Below are 14,288 nucleotides of genomic sequence, written 5' to 3' on the forward strand. Positions count from 1 at the left end.
GCACTCGTCTGCGAACAGTTGCATACAGAATGTTATGTAATCAAGGAGGTTATCTGCAAATATTAGTAACAGTAAGGGCCCCAGAACACTGCCCTGGGGGACCGCGGGTGTTACAGGAATATATGAAGAAAAAAAATCGTTATCTACACTGTGCTGAGTACGATTGGTTAAAATTTCCTGATCCATGATATAACTGATGAATGAATACCAAATAGATTTAGTTTAAGCACTATAAAAATATGGGATACCCAATCAAATTCCTTTGAAAGTTCAATTAATATGGCGTCAGTGTGTATGTTATTATGAACGTTGGTGTGTATTACATTGACGAGGTGTACCATTATAATGCAATTAAATGCAAAGGTGCAAGCGAGCTGGACAAGAATGACGAAAGTAATCCCTGGAGAAGGGGAACAAGAGGGACAAAGGACAAACATAAATCTCCAAACAGAGCTAGGTGACTGGTGAGCGACCGAAAAAATCCGCCTGGTCCGGGTATCGAACCCGGGACCTCTCCATTACAAGTGGAGCGCTCTACCAACTGAGCTAACCAGGGGTTAGACGTCAGTAGAGCAAACGGGTTTTATCAGCCGCCACCAGTCGAACACCAACAAGGGTGAAGCTTGCAATTTAAAGTTATTATTATAATGCAATTAAATGCAAAGGTGCAAGCGAGCTGGACAAGAATGACGAAAGTAATCCCTGGAGAAGAGGAACAAGAGGGACAAAGGACAAACATAAATCTCCAAACACAGCTAGGTGACTGGTGACTAGTTGGCTTTTGCTTGGAAATGACTTACGGAACCCATGCTGATCTGGAAAAAGGAGAGTGTCATTTTCTATATGCTTCATGACGTTTGAATAAATTATATGCTCGAGAAGTTTACACGATACACTGGTCAGAGAGATGGAAAGATAGTTAGAAGTTGAAGTTCGATCGCGTGATTTATAAAAGTAAACAACTCTGCCAACTCCTCAGTCTGATGGAAATTCGTCAGAAGACAAAGATTGCTGAAAGATTTTTAATCGAAAACGAGCAGAATTTGATTTGGTGTTTTTCGGTGGTTTGGAATTATATTTAGTCGTCACCCGGACTGGGTGATAGCTGTATCTTTTTTATTGAGCTTATAATTCCTGAATATTGTTTTTAATTGCGTTCATGGGTGGGGGTGCAAATCTTGAAGATGAAGCATGTTGTCGTGGTCATCTGACGTGAAAATTGAGCTTAAATAATGGTTATGGCTGTTGGGGCTTTGTTTGTACGACAATGGTAAGCCGTCATCACTTATTAACTGAATAGATCTAGCTGTCTTTGGAATAATTAGCTCCCAAAACATTTTAGGTTTATTGTGCAGAATGTTTACTAGGTCAATGTTAGCAAAATTTTGCTTTCGCTTCTACGACATATTTCTTTATAGGTTGTCGTTATCACATTGTGCTTTTCTCATGCGATGTCGGTAAGCGAGTGTCTAGCATGCATAAACAACCCTTTACTTTTTATATTTAGCTCGTGAAGCGTTTTTGTACACTAGGGATTCGATTTGACATTATATTTTGATTGTCCAAATGTGTTTGCAAGCAGCGCAATTTTGTCTTTTAAAACGGTAAAGTTCTCGTTCACTGTTCTGTTTTCACAGCCGCACGGCTATCTCTCGAAGAATATATCAAGCTCGTTTCAATCACGCTATGTTTAGGCTTATGATAGCATTTCAACGTTTTGAAATCTTCTGACCTTTGCTGAACCTCAAACGGAAAATTGAGATGAATGACGGCATTATCACTGACCGGTGAAGTATATGTTATATGTTTTTAGCAGTGCATTGTCAGTAGTGTGACAGAGGTTCAGGATATGACTTCTGTAATCGGTTGATCTCGCGGTCTGAGCGATCATCTGAGCCAGATTAAATGCAAGGCAGGTATTCGAAAGTGCCCCTGAAGTTTGGTATGAAAATGAAAAAAATACCCCACATTAAGCCAGAGCAATAGAAGTCGCCTAAGAGAATGCATGATGCGTTGGAGGATTGGGGAGAAGTGAAAGAGACTGCATCATGAAGCTATTCAAAGAAACCACTAGCAAGGTCTGGCGCTCTATAGCACACACCGAGGAAAATACACGAGAAAAGGGAATAAAGCCGTAACCACACCATTTCAAGAGAACTGGGAACTTGAACTAGGCAAACTACAATTTGATTTCGTACAACAATGAGTACCCCGCCCCCAGGATGTGATTGCCGGTCGCACCGGTAAAGTATGCTATTTAAAGGGGCGCTGACACATCAAAGTCATATTTTTTTTATTAACCGTAACGATTGAAAACGATGCCGGGATATTACCCTCAAAATCCGAAAATTTGGAATTCAGTATTTCTGAATTTAAAAAAAAAAAAAAACACTTTGCAAATGCCGAATTTGAAGTTCCCGCGCGATCCGCGCCGGTGCAGTGAGTCAAATTTTGCGGTCTTCTGTGACTCGAATTTCTTTCGGACCTCCGCTCCACGCTATGAAGCAAAGCGCCGTTGCCACCGCAACCCGAAGCGAGGAGAAGGTGAGCTGGGGGGACAGAAGGGCGCCGGCGCGGGAAAAAACCGGTTTCTTCCCCGACTCGCCGATAATCCTCTGCTCGAGCGCCGCCAAGTTTTCCGAGGGAAGATACAAATCCAGTAAGCGACATCACATCGAATTCAGATTTTTGGTATTAAAAAAAAAAGGGCAGTAGGGCGTTCGCAATTGCGTTAAAAAACATGTTCTACGATTGCCGTTATTAAATGTTATTGAAATATCGCCTACAAAGCTTCTAAATTCCCTGATTTTAGACGTCACCGATCAAAAGAAGCAAGGAGGTGAGCGCGGGATATATAAACGCCAAGAAATAAAAAGGCGCACGCGCGCACAGGGAAACTTTTTTTTCGCGATGCGTTTTCTTTTTTTTTTTTCCGTGTCTATGACTACAACTTGCATCGTTTTAGACGATTAAAAAGAATACGACCTTTGAGGTTTCAGTGCCCCTTTAAGGAGAAAGAAAACATTTCGGAATCTTTAATACTACGCAGCTACGTTTCCGCAAAAAAAAAAAATCGGATCCGGAAAGTTTAGCCAATACATGAAGGCTTTCACGCTTTATCAATATACTTCTTATATTAGTGTAAACCCCAGAATATGACGCACAATTTATCTGAGTCTGAGGACATTGACGAGCATCTTGTGTACACGTATCCTAGGGGTGCTAAACTTCTATAACACTTTAGGTTTTCGTACCATAAAACAAAAATCTGTTTTCCGATGATAAGCTCGTTAAAGTTTAGATTAAACAGATTTTTTTAAGTTTTGAAAATATTATGAGCTCTTGGAGTGGTTCCCGTGTGCCAGGAGAACAGTCTGCACTCATCGCAAGCTAGATGCCCTCGTATTCGAAAGCTTTCCTCAGAACCAGATCCTTTTTTTTTTGCCGAGGAGAATTTTGCTATGACTGGGCGTTTCCTGTCCACGGTGAACCAACCGATCCTCTGGGCGCGTTCAACGCTGCCTGCCTCCACTGATTCCGCAAGATGCTCAGAACAGGTATCAAGAACCAGCTTCTCTGACTTAGTCCATGTCTCCTCCAATCTTTGCCTGATAAGACTTAGAAATGTAAGTATTCGAGTATTTCCCATGCATTTTCAGAAGTGTAGACCATGATTTTATTTTGGAAACGGTGACAGAAAATATCACGACCGAACAAATACCATGATCCGAACGACATTGAATATTTGTTTGGTTTATTCGTATTGCTTTAGTTTGTTCTTTTTTTGCGCAGTCTCAACGTGTACACTTGAAACCGAAATACAATGCAAAAAGTAAAATTCGAGAACAGTCCCCGTATGCCCACACATCTTAGCGGCACCTGTGCGGTAAACAATTCGCTCCTTCGCGTGAATATTCGATGGAGAAAACAATGGGATTTGGAAGACTGTGAAAACATTTTTTTTTATATTTGGTTTAGAGGAATTTACTCAATTCCTCAACAACAACAAAAATATGTTTGCTTGAGTATTTGTTTATTCATGGAAGTACACGTGTAGTTTCTCATCAACTCAACAACAACAAAAATATTTTTGCTTGAGTATGTGTTTATTCATAAAACTATATGTGTAGTTTCTGAGATGAATCAAATAATCGAACTATGTCCGGTGACAGGTTTAAAACAAATTCGAAACTTCGCTTTCAGCACGAGATCGCTGCCCTCCGCTTGGCTGTCGCCGCGTGGTGTGACGAAGTGCGGTCTGAAGCAGGGGTCACGTTGGTTATATATTACACAAAAGATAGTATGCAAACAGCTTCGAACTCTGGTCCACTGGAGATACGTGTTCCAAATGCCGAGGGATTCGAACCACGGGTATTCCGCTGACTCGTTTTTGCTAACTGTAATTTTGTACGATGTATATGCAGTGTGAGCCCGACTTTAGTGAGAAGCCTTAAAGCTCGATGCGGAGCACCTACATCGTTCTGAACCTCTCCCAAACTATGCTTCCTTTTTATTTTAAGAAATCGAGCTCGTCTTTTAATCCAGTGTAAAGATATAAAAAAAAGAGCGATACTACGGCAATTCTACATTACAACTACCTGATATACTTCTTTTTTATTTGTTTCTTTTTTGTTTGTGGGTCCCTATATTTGTCACGAAGAAGAGCAGGGATGAGGGCGTTTTATCGGGTGTTATTTCTTAAAAATGATTAGGTAGACTACCTAATTCTCATTTAATATACATAGTATATAAAACCTTTGTGAAGCCCACTGAAGGTTCGAAACGGGGAAAGAAGACAAAAGAAATTGAAATTTTTTTTCCGGGGCCGGTTTATTCAAAGAAGCTCGAAACTTCTCCCATTATTTCACCGGTTATCTTTATTCGCATCTCCGATAGCCGATACCTTCAGTTTTGGGCGGGATCGCGAGAAAACAGATGTGACCATTATTCGCTCAGTGGAATCAGCTGAGCAGGTTACACAATCTTTTCGGGGTACAACGGCAACCGATTGGGTTCAGTATAAGCTTGCAATGCGTTGACTTAAAGCAGGAAGTACGGAAAGCCGGGGCACATCGCTACGGGCATCACTCCTATAAGTGTTGCATAAACAAGTATACTGTCGCAGTTACTTTGCCCATACATTATACGAAAACACCATCATGGCTGCAGCCATGATGAGAGTTATCGACGGACAGGCCTGAAGCATGTTCGAAAGTCGTTTGCTCCATACATACATGAATATGTTTCAAACTTGTCTGCAGAAGGTTGTTGTGCGACTAACGTGAGGGGACCGCCATTCGATGAAGGAACACGCCTCAACCAGTGTCTGCGGACTCTCTTGTGAACCACTAGCAGTGCGGCCAAGGCTTTGCGGCTCATAAAAAGGCCTAAAGAGCGCGAACAAACTAGGCCAAAGAAGACACGAAGACAACAATCTAACTGAATTAAAATGAAAAAAAAATTTAAACATTGTGAATATGGGCGAACTAGCCGAAAGCCAAGTTTTTATTTAAAGGTTCGTCCGCGACAGACACTGAGAAATTGATAAAAATAAAAAAAATACACCTTATGCTTACCTCAGATCTACAGGTACTAGTTCCAGTATAGATATTCAGACCATGAATCTTCGGCAGGTATTCTGTATTTTACAATGAATATTCTTTAAGCTTTACTGTGGAGCCCTAATTCAATAACCGCGGATGGTTAGGTGCAGGTTGTCCTTCGTTAAGGACGGTTTTGGGGGCGCCAAAGTAATTGAATCGAATCTTGACTGAACCTCTAGGATAGGATGGTTTCATATTTTGAAGGCTTACCAAGATCGCCATGTGAGCAGTGGGGAATCGAATTAAGTGCTCACACAAACGATAACGTGTTTTTTTCTTTTGTTTTGTTGTTGTTCTTTTATTACCAGGCAGATTTCGTTAACGACAAACATGGCGGCAACCAAGGAAGCAACTGGCCATGATCGTTCTCAGCTTAAAGAAATTGCTGAAACGTGAAACAGAAAGCAAGTACAGCTTCGAAGCGGGGAAAATTGCCATTTACCCAGCTTTGAAGAGCAACATAGATTTTTAAAATTAGAAAGTTCGCGACTGCCGGCAGACTGGGAAATTCGGGAATGATAGACAGGTCAATCTGGTTTCGTTGTAATCACTTAATACGTGGTGAGAGCCTTGAGTGTGTTCTTATTAAACCTTACAAATTGTTGAAAAACAAAATCTTAACGCTACACTAATACGGCTTTTGCAGTCGTGTTATAAGGCCATGATGACTTAATATGGAGGGCTGATGGTCTCAATAAGTATGGTAAACATCTCAGAATTATGACTTCATATTTTACTTAGTGACGGCAGATATAATCACAACTTGCTTTGTGTTATTAAAACCCACCAAAACTAAATTTTTGAAACGGAGTGCGTGGCACGCGTGGTATTCGACTAAAGTTGCCACTCGTGGAAATAGCGACGTAGAAAGATCAATCGACTAACTTTTATTTTAATTGAATAAATGAAAACAACTTAAATTATAAAGATTACTTTGACTTCAACATGTCTGGGGTCACAAAAGATAAACACAGTAAAACTATCGCTGAAATAAAGTACAGGACTGAGTGTCACAAATACTCTAATTTTCCTCGTATTATCCATGATGGAAATGCGTTATCCCATCAAATTCTCTCTTCAAATTATTTAACATTGTTTCTAGTTTTTGATATACGATTTACCAGAGTTATGAAGTTTCAGGACTCGATACCCCTTAAAAAATATTTTTTCACTCTGCGTGTGTTCCTAATTATAGATTGATTGATCTTTTTTTTTTTTTTTTTTTTGCTACGCAATTGCATTTTGCGCTTGCCTCACGTATACCTTGATATATGTATCTTTCCTACCTTGGCTGCCGTTCGGCGGCCGGTAGTTTCAATAAATAAATAAAATAATCAAAAAAAGCCGCGATCATGTAGCCGAATAGGGGGCTTCAGCTGGTTGTTTTGTGATAACCGCCTTATATTAGTGTTTTAGTTTTGTCTCTCGTTATATTATTTAAGTGACCGCATTTCCCGGACTGAATCCGCTACCCAAAATTGCTTTGGTTTATTTTAATCTACTCTGCTACCCAGTCAATTGGTAAAGTAGGGATTGCTCTCATAAGTGGCCATGCAATTCGTCATGCAATTATCACGGTGCAGCTTGTCTTAGCATAAAGTTTTTTTTCTTTTTTCCTTACAGCTGTTTATACTTTTGAGGTCGTATATTTTTGTTAAACATCAACACAAAGCTTATTGTATTTTCATTTCATATGTTTATATTTTCTTCAGGAGCGCTTTTTGGAGGTACAAAGCATATAACGTTCTCTTGTGAATTGAGTACTTTTTTTTACAAGTTGCGCAGTGTTTGCCGTATAAAGTTTGCGTCACGCAATGGTTCTTTGTGCCGTAGAAATGTGATTGGACGATGCAAACGCTTGGTGGTGGTCTAATGCAGTCAACGAATTTCGGAAGAAATATATGAATGTGGAAACCCAGGAGGGTTTTCACCAAGTCGACATCAAAATGAGGGCTGCCGGGCACACGTCTCCGCTTTTTTCTAAAGCTGCAAGGGACTAATAGTTGGCGGCAAATAAACTAAACGCAGCAGAGGGTACTGCTATCACAAGGATGGACTATCTGCGCAGTCATTTTCGTAATACGCAAGGACATCGCGGTGGCACAACAGCGACCCAGTCTTTTGACCCCTCTCGTCTCAGGGGAAGCTCTCCCGCCGCCCGAAGCCGATGGTATTATACCTTCAATCAACTTCAGTCTTGCTGAACGATGCAGCCTGCACACTAACGTGTCCAGCAGCTGCCAAGAATGAAGGCCGATGTGTGCCGAATTCTTGTCCTCTGACGACCGTTTTGGGGAAGGTCACGCTAATCCGGCTTGACGCGTCCCGTCATATGCATTATGCTTATTGAGAACGTTTGAGGTTACATTAAGTAGCAGTCAGTACGTTCCTGAACATAGAACGCCGGTCATTTCGCGTCGGCGCAAGCGGTTCCTCGTGTCTGCCCTTGATACCGCTGAGGGTCATTTTTCTGCTTTGTCAAAGGCTGGAATGCGCACGTTGTCACGTCGAGGGTCCTCTGGACACATTCCTTTTTTGGATCCACCAAATATTTCGAAAAATCAGAAGCGAAGCCCGAGTTACAAGAGCAGAAGCTTCGGCGCCCGACTACTGCAAGCGACGGAGCAGGCGAGAATCGAGATGGTCCTCTTAGTGGCGAGTCTCGCGTGGTTAGCCCAAGGCGTGAAGCTGCGGTAATCGTTTGTTTTCTTCGCTTTTTTCGCGTTTTGTGATTATTTTGGGTGAGACGGTTGATGTATTTAGAGTGATCAGGCACACACACGTCAGAATCAACCATCAACTCTTTTGTTTCGAAAATCTCTCCAGCGTCCCGTTAAGGAAACTGAGGGCAAGCTCTGAAGCTTTACGGAAATTGAGACGGTTATAAACTTTCCAGGTGTGCCTTCTTGAGTAATCGGCGCACGCTTGACGGTATACAGAAAACTTGCAAGTCACGGCACAACTGAACTTTACTGACTTTCCGGAAACGAGAGAGTGCCATTTTTAAGTACATCCAGCGTAGAACAAAGATAAAGTAAACACCAGCGCTTCGAGATTGCTTTCCCTTTTATGTAGAACATGTCAGACATGTTGCAAGGGGGAGGAGGAAGGGGGAAGAAGGAGCGCCGGCATCACAACTGACCTCCAAATGCCCAGTTCTGCGATAATCCGCGTTTGTCGATTCCCAAAGAGTCCTTTGAAACCCGCTGGATGCACCGACGGCATGCGGGAGCAGGTTTGATGGCGTGAATCACTAAGTGGCAATAATAGCTTTTACCATTCGTAACATAAAGGCGGAAACGAAAGACTGAGAAAAAGTTGTGTCTACTTCGAAGGAAATACGCCACAAATTATGACGGATGTTTATGTGTAGCGCTAGCAAACACACAAATACAATATTTTTGACTCTACAATATGCATATTTCCTTTTATTTATCCGCGACATGTTAAAGCGACTATTAAAATTAGGTCATTAATCATATCCATGCCACAATATTGGCCATAACAGTACCCATTCGAAGGCGCATTCACAACGCACATTTTACGAAATTCAAGCTTGAAATACGAACATACGAGCGATAAACTACACACATTTCTATTTATATTTTACCATAAACCACTATTGTTTCTTACTACCCCAACAATTAAGAAAAGTAAAAATGGGGTTTTTAAGAAAATCGATCACGAATTCGCAAGATATTTTTTTTTATTTTTCGGTTAATATCGGGCAATTAGGGTTACCAGTGAATATTTTATGATTACGGTTTCTATACATTTCAAATAAAAGTTTCCTTGCGGTTACGTTTACTACGCAAATTTTGTTTCGAAAGGTTCTTGGTTTCGGTTACGGTTGCGGTTTGAGTCCCCGCCCGAGACCCGATGCTTAAAGGGGCACTCCAGCGTATTCCTCATGGTCCCCAATTTGTCTGAACATTTTCTAAAAACACCAAAACACATCGCTAAAATATTATCCCAGATATTAAACCAAAACATTTTTTTGCGAAGTTCTAACATTTTTAATTCTGGTCTTTAGCGTGTTTTTTAAACTGAATGGTTCTAGTGACAACCACGAAAAAGTGACTCCAACGGCAAGCAGGGGTTCACTCTTTGAACTGTAGGCTTTGCATGCCACTGATTACAAGCACTCTCAAGGTTTGAAATAAATGCTTTGAAGACGCTTCATCAGTCGCGCAGTAGCAGGAAACAAATTCTCGCCATCGTCAATATTTAGACTGCATGCTCTACTGGCGCGCTTGCTTCCCATTGACGTCACAACACTGAAAGAAGCGGGTATGATTTAATGTTGGTTTTGGCATCATTTCAACTTAACAATTTCACAAGAACTAATTTGACATTCGCGATGCTAAAGAGAACAGTTGAAAGGGTAAATGTCGTGGATTCAAAACATATAGTTGGTTGGGTTAGCTAGAAAAATTGCCGAGGTACCCTTTTAATGGAGAGAGAGCGTGGAGGAAGACGAGGGAAACGGCACGCGACGACATAAAACAAAAAGAGAAAAAGAGCTGCTCGGACGCTCATGAGCGGGTGGTTTTAAAAAGGTAGCTGACACTCGAGATTGGGGCGGCTTGAGAGGCATACATGGACCGAGCTTTTGGTCAACCGAAGGCCGACACCGGACCGATGGAGGGCATCTGCGGCGAAGCACCATCTCAGCGGAATGCTGACACTGAGCTAGCGACGGACACCGGCCGGGGAATACGGAAGGCTGACACCGAACCCGGACACCAAAGACTCGATAGGTGCACCAAATTTATCAAAGGTAACTCCCGCTGAATACGAGCAGCTCTAAAAGTGTACACTGATGGGGAATCGCGCTCTACTCTGATACAGATATTAAAAATGCTACCACGAGTTTTCGAGATGGCATTCAGCGGGTTCGCTGTTTGTCAAGCAACCATGTGTCCTAATGTCATCTTCGTATTGAAGGAGTCTTCTTGTTCTGACTGACACTTCTTTCGCCGTATTTTCCTACTGTGTTTTTTTCCAGCTTCTCTTACTTAGTCCATGTCTCTCCATCTTTGCCTGATAAGCCCCAGAAAAGCATGTCTTCGTGTATTTCCCATGCATTTTCAGATGTGTACACTATGATTTATTTTGGAAGCGGTCACAGAAAAAATCACGACCGGACAAACACCAGGAACTGAACGACATTGAATATTCGTTCTTTTTTTTCATATTGCGTTCGAAATATCTTCTTTTTATGCGCAATGGCAACGTGTACACTTGAAACCGAAATAAAATACAAAAAAGAAAACTGCCAGATTAGTCCCCATATGCTGACACATCTCAGTAGCACCTGTGCGGTAAACAATGCAGTCTTTCACGTCAATATTGGATGGAGAAAATAATAGGGTTTTAAAAAAAAATGTGAAAACATCTGTTTTTTATATTTGATTTATAGGATTTTACTCAATGTCTTAACAGCAACAAAAAATTATCTTGCTTGAGTATGTGCTTATTTATGAAAGTACATGTGTAAACTTAGATTGAGCGCGTTGGTAATAAATTCAAAATTATACGAAAGAGTCAGTCGAAGAGGACAAACAGAACAAACATCTTTCGTTTCTGAGATTATTCAAATAATCCAACTATGATGAAAATAATACCTGGAGAAGGGGAACAAGAGGGACAAAGGACAAACACAAATCTCCAAACACAGCTAGGTGACTGGTGCACGACTGAAAAAATCCGCCTGGTCCGGGTATCGAACCCAGGACCTCTCCATTACAGGTGGAGCGCTCTACCAACTGAGCTAACCAGGGGTTAGACGTCAGTAGAGCAAACGGGTTTTATCAGCTGCCACCAGTCTGCCACCAACAAGGCTCCATCCGGATCCGTCTTCCTCCCCACTTATTCGGTGGACACCCAGCCCCCCTTCACCCGGGCCACGACCACCGACGCCTGGCCGCCACTTCACGCAGGCGAGTTCCAGCCAAGCGCCGGGACTCAGCACGCCGCTGCCGGGTTCCCCACTAACTTCCCCCCTCACTTCGCCCCTCCAAGACCTCCCTACGACGCCGGGGCGTCGTTTGTACAGGCTCAGTCCACCGTCGCTGCCCACACCGACCCTCGCGGTTCCCATACCGCCCGACAGCGACTATTCACCGTCACCGACCCCCCGACCCGCAGGGACATCGCGGAGGCTTTCATTTTCGTACAACAAGTTGCATGACATTCCCAACACATTGGGAGGAGAGAGATCCAGGAGCTTCAGCTCCTGGAGCTCTTCGTCGACATTTGGGACTGCAGGTGCATTGGACTTCCCCCCCGCAGCAAGCTCCGGGTCTTTGATCGGGTGCGGCTCCTCTACCACGTTGCCTTGTCCGGGTGGGGAGCCGCACTCGACGGCTATGCTGATCCCTCAGCAACCTTTTTGTTGGGACCGCCCGCACCACGAAGAGTGGCCACCCACCGTGGAGGTTCCCCGGATCGTTCAGTCAGCCCGCCCCGAGGAACGCGTCCCAACACCCGATCGCAACCCCAGCCTCCAAAGTCTCCCCGCAAGAACCCTCCCAAGAAAAAGTGAGGCTTCAGTGCTACCCCCCGACTTCCAGCCTCCACAAGAGTGTCTGGACCTTCTCCACGCCGTCGATGCGCTCCCAACGGGCCTTCCCCGTCCGCTTGACTTGGTGCTTGGAGAAGCGCAAACGATCGCCGTAGTCGTCGACGGCGTTCCGACGTTGGGACTTCTCCAGGACATCCTCGTGCCAGAGGATCTCCTGGGGCAAGCGCTACGCGAAGCCGGCGTTATCGGCTCCGCAACCCCTTCGGACCCTGCTGCTTGGCCTTCCCTCGCAACGGTGCCCGACTCTGCTCCTGCTCCCTTACCCGGGGCCTTCCTCCGGCCGGCATCGCCCTCAACCACGGCCTCCTCCGCTTCGGAACTAACTTCCGATTCTGAGGTGGCCGAGGATCTCCCCGAGGACGATAGCCTGGCAGATGCGGTACTACGAATTCTCCAATGGCTTCAACGCCATCAGCCGCATCCACCACCGGACCAGGACCAACAAGACGACGACGACGATGACGACGACAGTCGACGGCCTGCGGCCTTCCCGCTCCTGCCGCCGTACCCCCCCGTCCGACTAAGTGAACCAGTTCCTAAGGTCAGATGGGACTTTGTCGCTGAAACTTTTGGGTATAACCCTCCCTTTGACCCCGCCCAGCTTCAGTGTTTTGCTAGGAAATCATCCGTTTTTAACGGCCGCTCCCCCCACCCGGACCAACTTCCAGTGCTCCGGCTGGCGGTAGCCTCCATGCTTTCGGCGGACATAATCGAGGAAACTACCCGCGGACCTTTTTTATCACCCATCCAACTTGTACCGAAAACGTCCACCGCGTCGAGATTTGTCCTCGACTGCTCTCACTTGACGGCTTCCTTGCCAAGCCCCAAGTTTCGCCTGCCCCCTCTTCCTCAGGCCCTTAAGGCCTGTCCCTTGCCGGCGAAGCCCTTTTTTGTCAAGTTTGATTTGCGCGACGCGTTTTACCATTTCGGTTTGGCCCCAGCCACTCGTGCTCTGACCACTTTCAGGTTAGACGGCCGTTATTATCGGTACAAAGTTTTGCCTTTCGGCATTAGGCCCGCACCTTTTTTCATGCAGACTTTTGCAACGGCCCTCACTCGTGAGGCCCGTGCTCGTGACTTGTGGGCTTGGTCGCACTTGGATAATTTTTTATTTGCGCATCCCAATCCCACCTTTTTGAAGCAACAATTTGACATTTTTCTTGCCCAGCTTTCCGAGGCTGGCATTCGTTTGAACCCTAGTGACTCAATGTTCTCCCGGGCAACCCAGGTTAAGTTCCTTGGCTTTTTTCTAGACGGAACTACGGGGACCATTGGGCACACGCCTTCTAGGCGACAGGACCTCCTCCTTGTGCTACGTGCACTTCACTACCCCCAAACGCGTAAAGTTTACCAGCGGGCCGCTGGCTTTTGGGGATTTTATTTTTCACTCTACGCGTCTTATTTTCATGCATTACGGCCTCTTCATGTTGCGGCCGCGACGGGCGCCCCCCCTTCCCTTCCTTGGCTCCAGCTTTTTGAAAGTGTAGTTCAGTGCCTGCCTGTTGCCGTGCCATTTAACATTGTGCCCGTCGAGCGTGACGTCTACGCGGACGCCAGCTCCTCAGGCATCGGGATCTGCTTGCCTCAGGGCAACATTGCCATCATAGCGACCCGACCAGTGCCCATCTACCTCCGGGAACTTTGGGCCGTCCTGCTGGCCTTGCTTCTGGCACCGCCTCAAACCAGAGTGGTCACCGACAACCGTGCTGTGTATCAAGCCCTGACACGCGGCCATGGACATACCCTCACACCGTCGGAGGCCCTTGCGGCGACTGTACTGATGCTGAATAAAGCAGGTTGGGTTGGGTGGGTGCCCACCGACCAGAACCCGGCCGACGGCCCCTCTCGCCTCCACCGCACTCTTACCGTGGGGACGAGCGGGGTCGCCGCCAGGGGGCCTGTTGCCCGCCCCGCTCGTCCCCACTGTAAGAGTGCGGTGGAGGCGAGAGGGGCCATCGGCCGGGTTCTGGTCGGTGGGCACCCACCCAACCCAACCTGCTTTATTCAGCATCAGTACAGTCGCCGCAAGGGCCTCCGACGGTGTGAGGGTATGTCCATGGCCGCGTGTCAGGGCTTGATACACAGCACGGTTGTCGGTG

The 14,288-nt window shown here is 45.1% G+C and overlaps 1 non-coding gene across 1 annotated transcript; it reads right to left on the bottom strand.

Moving 5' to 3' along the window:
* Positions 1-483: 483 nt before the first annotated feature.
* On the bottom strand, positions 484-556 carry Trnat-ugu. Its single transcript has one exon. It is a non-coding gene; the product is annotated as a tRNA-Thr (tRNA).
* Between the last annotated feature and the right edge of the window lie 13,732 nt (positions 557-14,288).

This window comes from Ixodes scapularis, unplaced genomic scaffold (assembly GCF_016920785.2).
Source record: "Ixodes scapularis isolate PalLabHiFi unplaced genomic scaffold, ASM1692078v2 ptg001200l_1__unscaffolded, whole genome shotgun sequence".
Taxonomy (NCBI): domain Eukaryota; kingdom Metazoa; phylum Arthropoda; class Arachnida; order Ixodida; family Ixodidae; genus Ixodes; species Ixodes scapularis.